The sequence below is a fragment of the Budorcas taxicolor genome, chromosome 6 (genome assembly GCF_023091745.1).
Source record: "Budorcas taxicolor isolate Tak-1 chromosome 6, Takin1.1, whole genome shotgun sequence".
In the NCBI taxonomy this organism is placed as follows: Eukaryota; Metazoa; Chordata; class Mammalia; order Artiodactyla; family Bovidae; genus Budorcas; species Budorcas taxicolor.
In genome coordinates, this window is record NC_068915.1 from 90,577,278 (window position 1) to 90,592,604 (window position 15,327).

At 41.8% G+C, this 15,327-nt stretch overlaps 1 protein-coding gene across 4 annotated transcripts in view; it reads right to left on the minus strand.

Moving 5' to 3' along the window:
* The window catches only part of G3BP2 (G3BP stress granule assembly factor 2), an 88,287-nt gene that overhangs the window by 31,775 nt on the left and 41,185 nt on the right, over positions 1-15,327 (minus strand). The window contains exon 1 of one of the 4 annotated variants that reach the window (XM_052641883.1): positions 5,172-5,321. The exons of 2 other annotated variants lie outside the window; for them this stretch is intronic. The gene's annotated coding sequence lies outside the window, so the exon portion shown is untranslated. Of the gene's footprint in view, positions 1-4,976; positions 5,097-5,171; positions 5,322-15,327 lie in introns of those variants that run through there. One more of the 4 variants, XM_052641884.1, reaches the window with a different exon arrangement.

The following is a 15,327-nucleotide window of genomic DNA, read 5'->3' on the forward strand; positions in this document are numbered from 1 at the left end:
TGACAATTTATCGTTAAAATCTTGAGTGTGCTTAAATACTACCAACTAATTGAAGATAAAGTTGAGTAGGTGGAGGTGGAGGGGAACAGACTAGGAAAGCTATACCATGTTGGAATTTAAAATGAGCAGCTACACAGAGAAACAAAAAGAAACTTACTGCCTAGATCCAAAGGTACAGTGGAATATTGTTGTTTCCAAGAGGTAATTTTAAAAACATCTGGTATGCTTACCTGATATAGTACTATTTTTTTTCTGATAGCTTAATGTTAATTTAATGGTCTTGAAAACAAAAATGTAATATACTGAACCCCAACTGTGGAACATCAGTTCATATGCAGTCATTAAAATACTGTCAAAGGCTAAAACCATAGGGGGAAAATAATGAAATATAAAATCTGCAACTAAAGTATGATTTCAATAACATGAAGGGCAATGTATGCACCTGGACAGGAAAATGAAATTAATTCTTTAGATCTACTACTGCAAAACAATGATCAGTGCAGAATACAATACAAAAGATAAGGTTATCCAAGTGAAATACTTTTGTGTTCCTTTAATAATTTTTAATCTTAGGAATCTCTGAAATGGCACCTCCGTTCTCTACTCAGTAATAAAATGGCTCTATCTACACATGATCATAAAATCTAACTATACTAAACTGCTAAACACCTAGCTGCACCTCAACCATATTTAAGTATCAAAGTGAGTGAGTGTCAGTTGCTCAGTCATGCCCGACACTTTGCAACCCCATGGACTGTGGCCCACCAGCCTCCTCTGGGGCTCCTCTTTGCCTGGGGATTCTCCAGCCAAGAATACTGGAGTGGGTTGCCATTGCCTTCTCCAGGGGATCTTCCCAACCCAGGGACCAAACCAGGGTCTCCATATTGCAGGCAGATTCTTTTATGACTGAGTCACCTGGGAAGCCCCATAAGCATCAAAATGCAGAATTGAAAATTCACTCTTCAAAGAGCCTGGAATACTCTGACCACCATCTATAACGAGTGATGAGAACTGCAGGATCTTTAGCTCAAACAGTTGGGGATGGGGAATTTCAGTTATTGCAAACTAATTACATGAAATTCCATCACAATTTAATACTTAGGGAAAAAAAGTCCAAAATAAAAACTGCTAAAAAAGTTGAGACCCCATGTTGTCTTGTTTTTTAAAAAAGTCAAGAAGCCAAAAGAAAATGACATTTTTGGAAAACAAAAAATTCTACAAAAATAATTTTTCAGTATTGTGAAGTTAGAAGTAGTACTCTATCTTGCTTTCTATTTGAAAAAAAAGTGAACTCCTAGAAAGAAGATGCAGTTCTCTTATCAGAAACTATGTCACCAAAGGCTATGTCTATGCTAGGACAGAACTTATCTCTACTATTGAATAATTATTCCCCACCCCTTCCTCTCTAGAGCCCCTCACTCCTGGCTGGCTCACACTAGTCAGGCTCAGGGTCCAATGTCACTGAAGCATGGGCTGTAATACCCATTCTTAAAAGCTAACCCCATATTAAAATAGAAACCTTTGCAACTATCAAAGGGTCTCTATTTAAAATGACTTTACCAATCAAAACAGCAATGCTTATCTAATCTGAAAGCAGTGACCTTCAATTTGTTGTGGCACACCATGGAATGAAAGCATCACAAACAAGATCTAAGCACGTCACAGAAATGAGAGATAGTTGTGGATTAAGCCTTTTCTTTCCAAGGGCCCCAAAGGTAAGGAGGTGAGTTTTTAAGTTCAGAAGGTATTAAAAGTGACCAAGCATTAAAGTGGAAATGTTACCCCACAAAAATTAGTGTGTATTTATATTATGCTTTAAGGTAACCTTAAACAAGTAACCTACACATCCCTTTACCTCCTTGAGATAGATAGGATAATAGCTTCATTTACAGAAAAGGAAGCCACAATGTTAAGAGCCTAAGGAAAGGAGTTCAAAGTCCCTCAGTTATGAGAGAGAGCATTTGAAATCAGGTCTCCTCCCTAGGACAGTGATGTTTTCACTATATCTGTTTAAGAACTACCACTTTTGAAGACCATTCAGGGATGCAAGAATATAAAAAAAATTTAAAGTCCAACTGTTAGTTTATTTGATACTGTAGGGAGAAGTTAAAAGACAAAAGACAGTAACAAAAAGAAATCCACAACAGTCATCCCAACATACCTACACTATCAACATAGGGTAAAACATCTAGAATTTAAAAGATAAAAACAAGCTGAAGGACAGCCATCAAGAAACTGATTACACTGCTGCTGAAGCCAGTCGAGTTCCAGGAGATGGAACTTGTTTGTTCTGTCAGCTTTTAAATGTTTCCCAGCGGACAGAGTCATGTCTGTCAATTAAATTCTACTGAATTTAAGTTCAGGAACAACCCTCTAGTTTGTAATTATCAAAATCAGCCTTGAAAAGGGGTCATTCCTCACCTCCATACTTAGTATAAAATATGAGGGCAAAAGTCTTATTTAAACAATCAAGGGAAGAATTTTCAATCCTGATAATGGGCAATTAACAACAATTATTCTTCAGGACAAGGAAACTGTTAACCTAAAGACACTACTGGTATTTATATATTTTCAGTAACTGATAGGGACGTTTTCATTAAGTGAATTGTGGGTAATGAAAATAACCTACTACCAACAGTGCCAATACTATTCAAACTCAAGAGCTGTCTGGTAGCAATTCTCCTCACCTACTAACTACTCACTCACTCCACTACCAAATTAAAGACATTTACTTCTCCTTCCATTTTCGGTCCCTATCCACCCCACAAGCATTCTAGTTCTTTCCTCTTGTTCAGTTCAGTTCAGTTGCTCAGTCGTGTCCAACTCTTTGTGACCCCATGAATCACAGCACGCCAGGCCTCCCTGTCCATCACCAACTCCCAGAGTTCACTCAGACTCACGTCCATCAAGTCAGTGATGCCATCTAGCCATCTCATCCTCTGTCGTCCCCTTCTCCTCCTGCCCCCAATCCCTCCCAGCATCAGAGTCTTTTCCAATGAGTCAACTCTTCGCACGAGGTGGCCAAAGTACTGGAGTTTCAGCTTTAGCATCATTCCTTCCAAAGAAATCCCAGGGCTGATCTCCTTCAGAATGGACTGGTTGGATCTCCTTGCAGTCCAAGGGACTCTCAAGAGTCTTCTCCAACACCACAGTTCAAAAACATCAATTCTTCAGCGCTCAGCTTTCTTCACAGTCCAACTCTCACATCCATACATGACCACTGGAAAAACCATAGCCTTGACTAGAGGGACCTTTGTTGGCAAACTAATGTCTCTGCTTTTCAATATGCTATCTATATTTCAACCCCTAAATATTCAACAACTTGAACTATAACAGCTCCTAAATAGAAAGAAATCCATTTGAGGTCCTTATCCTCCCTTCAATTCCTTGCTAACTTTTCAGAATTAAACACCCTCAAGAGATGAAATCATAATGCATGTTTACTCATGAAGGTGAAGTCGCTCACTCGTGTCCGACTCCTTGCGACCCCGTGGATTGTAGCCTACCACGCTCCTCCGTCCAGGGGATTCTCCAGGCAAGAATACTGGAGTAGGTTGCCATTTCCTTCTCCAGAGGATCTTCCCGACCCAGAGATCGAACCCAGGTCTCCCGCATTGGAGGCAGATGCTTTAACCTCTGATCCACCAGGGAACAAGGTAATCCCAAATACTATAGCTAATCCCAAATATTTAACGGGAAATTAATATCACCAAAGAAACAACACATTTCAGTTTAAACGAATCATACAGTCTACTTTCTGAGACCAGGAATTTTGGACATCAAAAGGACCACTGGATACTTACAGGGCCAAATGTTTACTCTGAAACTTTGTTCACATGCCTAAGGCTATATTAACTGCCAAATATGGAGCTAGGCAAGGAATTCCCATTTTCTTCCCCTCTAATATTAGGAGGCTCCCCAAACTGAAGTTAATGTTTCACGAATCCAGGTACACGCAATGCTAACATTTGAAAGACTAGCACGAGGTGCTAAAGCATTTCGACACAAGTTATTATCACAACAATCATATGGGGGGGCAAGATGGAATAACTTTGCTATTACTCCACCTTCGGTGCACGTGTGTGGTTTTGTTTGTGTTTTGATCTTTAAGACAGCAAAGGCACTGACCCTCCAAAAAAAAAAAATTCTGTTAAGAAATTAGGCATACCTTGGAGGAACAAAAAATTGATCTATGCGGAAAATTGTAGCTGCAATCTACACTCGCCCCCAAAGCGGCACAGGGCCATCTTAAGAAATCTGCCTTTAGAGGTGCAGGTAAAATTCGATCAGATTCAACTAACAAAATTAACACAACCTAGGGACGCTATGTTCCTCCCCTTGACTATTCTTCCCACTCTCCCCAAGAAAGAAATGGGAGAAAAGAAATAAACCCCCTCCCCAGAGCACGCAAACATCTTTTCTATTCCTGAGTCAGTAAGAGATCGCCTGCATAAAAGGGCAAGGAGAAGGAGCACGTTATATATAGCCCGGGTTTCAGAACTCGTTCGGGATAAAACCGAGGGGGTCAGAGACCGCGGAACACCAGGTACTGGGTAAGCAAAGCAGCGGCTGCCTTCAGACCCGGATTCTGTTTCCGTGCAGAGAAATGGTGCCCGGAGGCCGCTACTTTCGCATCTGCGTCGCTTCTGCCTCCGCCGACACAGCCTCTTTTCCCCTCCCCCACGGGCGGGGCGGCAGCGGCGGCCTCCCCGTTCCCGGGGAACCGGGAATAAGAGCCGCAAGAGTCGAGAATGAGAGTGGGGGGCTCCGCACCCGAAAACATCCTCTCCGGCAAGCCCACTCCCCCTCGTCCCGTCCGAAGCCTCCATCAGCGCGCCTTTGGAGCCGCTGCGTCCCCTTACCCAGCTCGCCATCTCATCCCCAACCAACCCCGGCCCCACCTGTGCCCTCGGAGCCCTCCATCCGCACGACGCGCGCCGGTCACCTCCCTGCCCACGCGGCCTCCCATCCCTCACCTGAGAGGAAAGGCTCGGTTTCTCTCACGCACACACCAGCAGCGTAGGCAGCCGGCAAGAACAATGTCTCTCTCGGCCTCAACACCTCCGACACCGGGGCTCACGCACAGAACGGTTGCCGCGAGCCTCTGCGCGCGACGGGAATGTCCCCTTCCGACCACCACACCGACCGCCCTTCCCGGCCCCCGTACACACCTCCAACCAACAGCGGCGGCGGGTACGTCGCGCGGAGGTCAGCGGGAGAGTGGCCGAGACCGGCTGCAGCGGGTTCGTCTCACTCGCCGCCCCCTCCCTCTGACAAATCTCAAGCCTAGGAAGCCGGAGAGCCGAGCTGGTTCCCCTCACAAACACCTCTTCCCGGGCGCCAGGCGCTGCGGCGAGCGACAGGGAACACGGACGTCCCGCCCCCTTTGCCGCCGCCCCCTCTTATTGTTTTACCCCTGCCGAAAGGGCTGGGGAACCCCCCAGCACGGCTTCAGCCAATCAAGCATCTCCTCCGCGAGCTGGACCCAACCTTCTCGCGTCCCTCTGCGGAGCACGCGCAGAACGCCGCCTCGCTCACGTACTCTCGCTCCCGGAAAGCCGGGGAACCGGAACCGGCCTGAAGCCGGGGCTAGAGTCCGCTGATTTGACGTCACAAGGAGGCTGCCTTTCTCCGGCCCAAGGCTCGGGCCTCGTCGCCCTTCGAGATCGCGGCGTAACAGGAGCCGGGTGGCTGCAGCGCTGTGCTTTCTGCGCTGTGCCATTTTGGGGACTGATTTTTCTGGTCCGTTTACGTTATTAATGTTAAGGGGGGAGAGAATGTAGTGATTCTTCTTTCTGAACTAGGTATCTGCAGGTTGCTGCTCTAGACGAGCGTAGAATGCAGTTAGTGGCTCTAGCTGCTTGCACCGTAAACTCAGTCTAGGAAATGGAGGTTTTAAAGCTCCACGGAGAAGGGCACATCCGTTCAAACAGGTTTAACGGAACGTACATTATAGGGCCTACTGCGTTCTAGGTACTGGGATGTGGAAAAAAATACGACGTGGCCTCCACGGGTGTCGGGGGGAGGTTCTATTTCTTTGTGTGCCTGTTCAGTGTTCAGGCGTTGCTAAGTACATGCTAAGCATTTCATATGCCAAAGCAGCTAAAAGAGTGAAATCCCAGGAGATATCAGGATTACAGCCCTGTCCTAGATCTAGGCTCAGACTTGGCCCCGGGGGCATAGCTGAGAAAACGCTAGACACCGACTCATGACCTTGATTTATGGAAAAAGCCAAATCTGCTTACAGTCAAGGAAGCCACTTTGCACCTTAGTTCTGGCAATGTTTCTCAGGGACTATCAAGACAGCTGAGGAATTTTGGAAAAGAGGAGCTGAGGAAATGGTGAAAGAAATTAAAGGCAATTAGGAAATGCCCATATACAGACAAAATGTAGGCATACACATTTCAGCAGTTTTCTTCACAATCCTATTAAAGCAAGTTAAAGCGCTTTTTTTCACGTGTGAAAACAGGTTTACGGGGCAGTGCCAACATTTGAACCTCCAAAATCTACACTTTTAGGTTGCTCGGTTATTTTTGTTATATGCAAAATATATGGGCTGTCACTTTTATGAAGTGAACTTTGACATGTTTTTCCTTAGAAGTAGCATAATACATTAAATGTAGATTGCCCTTCATATCTAATACTTATGTACCAACCACTCATCTACTTTGTTTAATCCTCACAGTAACCCTATAAAGTAGTTAATATTTTTATGCCCATTTAACACATGAAGAAACTGAGGCTTAGAGAGGTCAAGTAACTTGCCCAAGGTCATAACAGCTGCTACTCTGACGGAGCTGGGATTCAAACACAAGCATTCTGCCTTTTATGTGCACTCAGTGACATGCCCTTTACCACAAGCGATTAAATATTTTCATCGTACCAACCTTGCTATTGGTTGACATTTCTGTTTGCAGTTTGAAGCTCTTATGCACAATACTGTTATTCTTCATGTGCTCAGTTGCCAAGTTGTTTCCAACTCTTTGCAATCCCAAGGGCTATAGCCTGCGAGGCTCCTCTGTCCATGGGACTTCCGAGGCAAGGATATTGGAATGGGTTGCCATTTCCTTCCCCAGGGGATCTTCCCCATCCAGGGATCGAACCTGCATCACCTGCATTGGCAGGCGGATTCTTTACCACTGAGCCTCCAGAGAAGCCGTGATTTTTCACCAGGTACAAAAATTTCTCTAGATCTGTGATTATCAGAAATTAACATGCATCAGAATCACCTGGAGAACCTGTTAAAACACACAATGCTGGGTCCCATTCGCAGGGTTTCTAACTCAGCAAGTGTGTGTTGAGGCCTGAAAATCTGAATTTATAACAAGTTACCAGGTGCTGCTTGCTGCTCTAGGAACCACACTTTAAAAACCACTTATCCATGGGAGGGAGGGTCAAGAGAGAGGGGACATATGTATACCCATGGCTGATTCATGTTTAGGTTTGACAGAAAACAAAATTCTGTAAAGCAATTATCCTTCAATTAAAAAATAATTTTTTAAAGAAATAGAAGATTAAAGACAAACGAAAAAAAAGCCACTGATCCACACCATGGGTTGGCAAACATACAGTGTTAAGAGGCCAGACAGTAAATGTTTTAGGTTTGGAAGCCATAAATGTTCTCTGTTACATATCCAAGCTCATCTGCATTTTAAAATACTTTGAAAATGTTAAAAAAAAAAAAATTCTTAGCTCTGTCCATGTGTGCTCAGTCATGTCTGACTCTTTGCAATCCCCATTGACTGTAGCCCTCAATGCTTCTCTGTCCATAGAATTTTCCAGGCAAGATTACTGGAGTGGGTCACTATTTCATACTCTAGGAGATCTTCCCAACCCAGGGGTCGAACCTGAGTCTCCTGCATTGGCAAGTGGATTCTTTACCACTGTGCCACCTGGGAAACCCATTCTGAGCTTTTGGGCTGTGTAAAAACAGACCTCAGAGAAACCTTGCTCAAAGGTTTAGTGTATCAGTAGGTGGAGTTATTGGGAAAAATTCCATTATCTTGAATTTTTATTGAAATACCTGAAACTGCTTTCCTAAATCGTTATTTTTACTTCCTAAATGTCTCTCAAGAATGTGACCTTTGAATATCTCTCCGTACTTAGAGCTGATACCTGGATTCAGGCCCCTTTCATCTTTCCAGAACGATTGCAACAACCTCCTAAGTAATCTCCCTGTCCTACAGAAACAACCTCCATGAAATACTCACTCCTCTTCAGGCAATATGGCGAGACAATATAAATGTATTCATTCAATGGCTCAAGTCAAAAACTTCTAAGTCACTCTTGATTCTGTTTTTCTTACACCACACAGAAAATCACAGTAAATTTCTGTTCCTCTGCCTTCTTCCCTGGTGGCTCAGAGGTTAAAGTGTCTACCTCCAATGCAGGAGACCTGGGTTCGATCCCTGGGTCGGGAAGATCCTCTGGAGAAGGAAATGGCAACCTACTCCAGTATTCTTGCCTGGAGAATCCCCTGCACGGAGGAGCCTGGTAGGCTACAGTCCACGGGGTCGCAAAGAGTTGGACACGACTGAGCGGCTGCACCTTCACCTTCACCTAACTACTATTACTGCTATTATTGTAGTTCATACCACCGTCAGCTACTGCAGCAACCTTTTATTTAGTCTTATGTACTGCTCTTATTTAACTATGGTTTAGCCTCACAGCAACCAGATCCTTTACAGCTATAAATCAGATAACATTTGCAAAACTCTCCAAAGGCAGCACAATAAAATCCCAAGTCCTTACCATGCAAGGTGTCCCTAATTTAGTCCTCACTTATTACTTCCACGTCTTTTCTTACTACTTTTTCTCTCCTACACCTCAGTCCTTCCTTTGACACTTCACATTCCCACCCCAGTGTGGGTCTTGAATGTGAACCTTCATCAAAATTCTGTGAAAAATCAAAATAAACTGCATGTACTGATTTCCCAGAGTACACTGAAATACTTCATTCAGGCATTCTAAAAAATAAACTAGGCATGATTTTCCCTTACACAAACTACCCTTCATAGAATTTCAATTAACCCTATACTGCTCAAACAGTCTACTAGCTTGTCTAAACAGTATTTTGTGGCTATTTTGTACTCTATAGTATATATTTCCTATGTTCTCTTCTAGGTTGTTTTTTTATAAATAGTTTATCAAATGGTAACCTACACATTGTCTGGCAGAGTGTCCACTCAGTAATAGCCTATAGGGTTCATTCATTAATTTCTCAATACGTTCATTCAGTGGCCACTACTGAGTGCTATCAAACAAAGAACTAGGCTCAAGATGAGGCAAAAATAAGCATATTGTCTTCAGGAAATTGGGAGGCGGGGGAGAGAGAGCGAGAGGAGAAAAGAGAAAACAAAAAGACAGGGAGAGACAGGAAAAGAGGGAGAGGGAAAGTTGGAGAAAAACAGGAGGGAAGGAGGCAGTGCCAACAGACAGTCCTGTTAAGTGACACTACACCAGGGATATTGAATAGCACTGTGTATTTCACCTTCCTAACCTTCATTGAATTTTTGGATTTATAATTTATTATCTGATATTTTCCCTCTCTTACAAACCTTGAAAGTTCCACAAAGAGATACTCCTGTTTGCTTCTCCAGTCCAGCACTCGGTACTGGCCCACTGAAACTGCTCCCTAAATTGCTCCATAAAGTAACTGACAAAGCTTTGTGAGAGCAGAGAAGGGAGAGCACCACAGTGTTCCTCTTGGACTTCTAGTAGTTTTTATACTTTTGCCCTAATTTCTAAAACAGCTTATGATTTTTATTCTTTCTTGATGAATAATAATAGTTTTTAGACTGCAGATTTTTCCCTTGCCTATATTTTAGGCAACATCCCAGAGGTTTTATTCATTACTATTATATTCTAAATACAGAAATATATATTTCTATTCTAAATATATAAATATATTCTAAATGAGCTTCCCTGGTGGCTCAGTTGATAAAGAATCTGCTTGCAGTGCAGGAGACCTGGGTTCGATCCCTGGGTCAGGAAGATCCCCTGGAGAAGGGAATGGCAACCCACTCCAGTATTCTTGCCTGGGAAACCCCATGGACAGAGGAGCCTAGTGGACTGCAGTCCATCGAGTCGCAAAGAGTCGGACACAACTGAGCAACTAACACGTATTCTAAATTGTTTGGAAGTATATAGTATTTCTTCTTTGATTCAGTTATGGTTTAGAGAAAGTTGAGATTGTCTAAGCGGTTTGGATTTTTAAACACTTTATTTTTACTTGCTTTAGTGCTCGTAGTCTGTGAGTATGGTGTGTACATTTCTGTGCTTTGTAGAATTTGTTATTTTCCTTCGCGGTTGAAATCTTTTTACTGTCTTTTAATTTATTATCATCTTTCTAATAGTTTTTACCTTTTTTACTTTTTATTTTGCAATAATTTCACAGATCTGAAAATCTGCAAAAATAATAAATGGATACCCGTCACCTACATTCCTCAAATGTTAGTATTTACTACATTTGCTTTCTCATTCTCATTAATTTTCTTTGGCTTGTCTCCTATAGGTTGTCAACTCCCTGAGGACACATTTCAATTGTTCCTGCCTCATCCCGTGCATACACAGTACTGTGCTTACACACTGGCACTCAGTGATGGCTCCTGAACGAACAAATCCAGGAGTATCAAAGAAACCTGCAAGTGGTTATTATGGATACTACATCAGACAATTGATAGATTGTCATATGACCTCCATCCATGAAAAAGCATCTAGAAGAGGTTCTAGTTGAAATTTTCTTTGGACATGCTTTACCTTAAACACTTTAGTATTATTTCTTAAAAGACTAGGGCTTTTCCTTCTATACCCACAATAGTTATCGAAATCAGGAATTAACATTTATACACTACTATAATCTGAGTGAATGAGTGATAGTCGCTCAGTCATGTCTGACTCTTTGCGACCCCACCATCTGTAGCCTGTCAGTCTCCTCTGTCCACGGGATTCTCCAGGCAAGAATACTGGAGTGGGTTACCATTTCCTTCTCCAGGGGATCTTCCCAACCCAGGGATCAAACATGAGTCTCCTACATTGCAGGCAGATTCTTTACCATCTGAGCCACCAGTGAAGTGAAGTGAAGTCGCTCAGTCGTGTTCGACTCTTCGCGACCCCCGTGGACTGTAGCCCACCAGGCTCCTCCGTCCATGGGATTCTCCAGGCAAGAATACTGGAGTGGGTTTAGACATTCAGATTTCATCAACTGTCTGACTAATATCAAAAGGGAAAATTGTTTTCTAACCAGGATACAATTTAGGATTACAAATGAATCTAATTATCATGTGTCACCTTAGTCTTTTGTAGTCTAAAGTAGTTTCTCAGTCTTCTTTCATGACCTTGATATTTTTATTATTTTTTTTTAAATATTTATTTATTTGGTTGTACCGAGTCCTAGTTGAAGCATGTGGGATCTAGTTCCCCACCCAGTGATCAAACCTAGGCCCCCTGCATTGGAAGTACAGGGTCTTAGCCACTGGACCACCAGGGAAATACCATGTCCTTGATACTTTTAAAGAGTGCAGGACAATTATTTTGAAGAATGCCCCTGCATTTGGTAACCTATGTTGTTTCGTGGTATTTAGATCTAGGTTACGCATTTTTGGCAAAAATACCAGAGAAGTACTGTTCTGTCCTCAGTGCATGATGGAGGCACGTGATGTCCAGGTGTCCTATTACCAGTGATGTTTGCTTTGCTTGGTTAATGCAGTGTCTGAAGGAATTCTCCACTATAAGTTACTATTTTTCCCTTTATAATCAGTAAGTACCTTGTGTAGGCGACTACTTTGAGATTATATATATATCCCATTTATCATCATACTTTCACCCAGTTTTAGCAGCCATTGACGACTCTTGGCCGAGTCAGCTGTTGTAATAGTGGCTACCTAGTTATGATTTTTCTAATTCTATCATTCTTTCCACATTGATCAGCTGCATTTCTACTATAGGTAAGACCTTTTCTTCTTTCTCTTTTTTAAAAATTCTTTTGTTTATATCAGTGTGAACTCCCAGATTCCTATTTGATAATCCATTACTATTAATGTTTATTTTCATGCTCACATTACCCCCCCTTGACCAGTGGAAGCCACACCAAGTTAGTTCAAGTGTATTACAGATTTTAATTACACACTATTTGGTGCATAAAAATAAACCACTATATCTTTTCAAAAAGTGAAAGAAAACAAAAAGTGGCAAAGGCCTAACTAAGAGAAGACAATGGCAAGTAGAAAAGAAATTTAGAAATATATAAGTGGCAAAGATGTGATGATTAACTAGGTATGGGAGGTAAGGGAAAAGTTTAGGATAGATTCCTTTGCTGGATTTGTCTGAGTGACAAAAGAACCACCATTAATATTCAGTGAGAAGGGGAACACAGAACTTTGGGTTTCTTCTATCCATATGGGTATATACAATATTATACTAGCTACTTCATTCAATACATTCTGATCTTAATGCCACGTTAGAAAGATCTCTGACCACTGAATCTAAAGGAGCCCCCGTCACTCTCCATCTCTTTACCCTGCTCTACTTCTGCTGAGATTCATGGGGTCGCAAAGAGTCGGACACAACTGAGTGACTGAACTGAACTGAACTGAACTTCTGTTAATAGCACTTACCACAATCTAACATTCTATTTATTTTTGGTGATTTTTTTTTTTCTCCCGTGGCTTGTGGGATCTTAGTTCCCCGACCAGGGAACAAATCCAGGTACTTAGCAGTGACAGTGCAGACTCATAACCACTGGACCACCAGGGAATTCCCAATCCTTTGGTGTATGGCCTCTCCAATAAACCAAGTTCCATAAGGACTCAGATTTTGTCTGCTTTGACCAATGCTATATCTGTGCCACAAAGGAGACATTCAAAATAAATTCATAAATAAATAAACGTGTATGTGTATGTATATGGAGGTAGAGAGGGATGGGGGGACAGAAAGAGGGAGAGAGATGGGATCATAATTAACATTGTTTTGCAAGACATTCTCTTTTTTTCTTAACAGTGTAACTGGACATCACTTTATATTGCTGCTACTACTGCTAAGTCGCTTCAGTCGTGTCCAACTCTATGTGACCCCATAGACGGCAGCCCAACAGGCTCCCCCGTCCCTGGGATTCTCCAGGCAAGAACACTGGAGTGGGTTGCCATTTCCTTCTCCAAAGCATGAAAGTGAAAAGTGAAAGTGAGTTGCTTAGTCGTGTCTGACCCTCAGCGACCCCATGAACTGCAGCCTTCCAGGCTCCTCCGTCCATGGGATTTTCCAGGCCAGAGTACTGGAGTGGGGTGCCATTGCCTTCTCTGCACTTTATATTGCTGCTGCTGCTGCTGCTACTAAATCGCTTCAGTCATGTCCAACTCTGTGCGACCCCATGGACGGCAGCCCACCAGGCTCCCCCATCCTTGGGATTTTCCAGGCAAGAACACTGGAATGAGTTGCCATTTCCTTCTCCAGTGCATGAAAGTGAAAAGTGAAAGTGAAGTCACTCAGTCGTGTCTGACTCTTAGCGACCCCATGGACTGGAGCCCACCAGGCTCCTCCATCCATGGGATTTTCCAGGCGAAAGTACTGGAGTGGGGTGCCATTGCACTTTATATTATTAGTACTTAATTCTTTTCAATGGTTCCATAGGTGAGAAATGACATCCTAAGCTTAGAGACTTTAAGCTAAATTACAAAGAAAATTATGAGGATGGAATCAAAATAAATATAAGCTACGTAATAACACATTTCTGCTACAAATTGAATCAAAAGGACTAATAAACTTCATAAGAAATCAGTATGAAAACCTAACCAATAGACATGCAAAGTATGTCCCATTTATAGAAAAAAAAAGGACTTAGCATCAAACATATATGAAGAGCTGTTAAATGGAAACAATGCAAACCATAAACTGGCAAATATTTTTAAACGAAAACGTCCAATTTTCAAAAAATATATACCCTGTACATTTTTGTCGCAAGTAAATATTAATTCATCCTTCTAAAAAAAGTTTAACAAGACATACCAAAAGCTTTCATATGTCTATACTTTTTGGGTCAATAATTCTACTTCTGGGTATTCCTCTGAAGATATGCACCAAGAAATTCATTGTGATATTATTTATTATCATTTAAAAATTGGAGGCATCTTAAATATCTGATAATAGTGAATGGTTGGTTAACTATGACACATATCCTTGACACATATACATCAAAAGCTATAGATTTAAATATTTAAGAATATATTTTTAAGTTATATATTTATATTTTAGTATGAAATCCAAACATGTTTATGAATCAATCTTAGGTTAAAAAATATAGTTGATACTTTTGTTTGGTTTTTTTTTTTTTTTTTTTAGGTAAGAAATGGATTTATTCAGATTGAGAGAAGCGCAGTCCACAGACGGAGTGTGGGCCATTGCAGAGGGCAAGTGTGGCCAGTTTGGGGTTTTTTGTTTTTGTTTTTTTTACAAAAAAAAAAAAAGGAAAAGAGAGCCAATCACCATAAGCAGGTGAATTTTTTAGAAGAGTAAAATTATTAGAATTATATTAACTGATGCTGATTTTTATTATAGACTTCAGCATAAAATACTTCACTGACATTTTACTTTATAAAGTTTTTCCTTATACCCTCTCATTTCAATCTTATTGATCTTTAAAGATCAAACAATTCCATTACCACAATTTTGCTGATGAAGTGGGTGTTTAAGAGATGACTTTACAAGCATGTTTAAGGACCACACTTATTCTGTATAAGTAAGATAGGACCCAAAACTATGAAGACTAGGCATTAGAAGAGAATCAAATCCAAATCCTTAAAGGATTCTCATTTTTCTTAGTGTCTTTACTCATCACAAATTTAACCTTTCAAGATTTACATAACATTTAACCTTTTGAGACATACATAACGAATGTCTTGGACCTGCTACCAATTCAGTTAGTAAGGAAGGATTAGACTGCCAGCAGTATAGTCTGGGCTCTGGAGCCAGGCTGCCAGGATTTGCATCCCAGCTTCATCTCATCACTTACTAAATGTATGACCTGAGTATATTTCCTCTATATGACCTTGGACAGGATGCTTAACTTTTCTGTGCTTCAGTGTTTCTCATCTGTAAAATGGGCCATAAATATCTACCTTATGGTCTTCCCTCGTGGCTCACTGGTAAAGAATCCACCTGCCAAAGCAGGAGACACAGATTCAATTCCTGGGTCAGGAAGACCCCCTGGAGAAGGAAATGGCAACCCGCTCCAGTATTCTTGCCTGGAAAATCCCATGGACATGGGAGCCTGGTGGGCTACAGGCCATGGGGTCACAAAAGAGTCAGACATGACTTAGCAACTAAACAACAGCAATG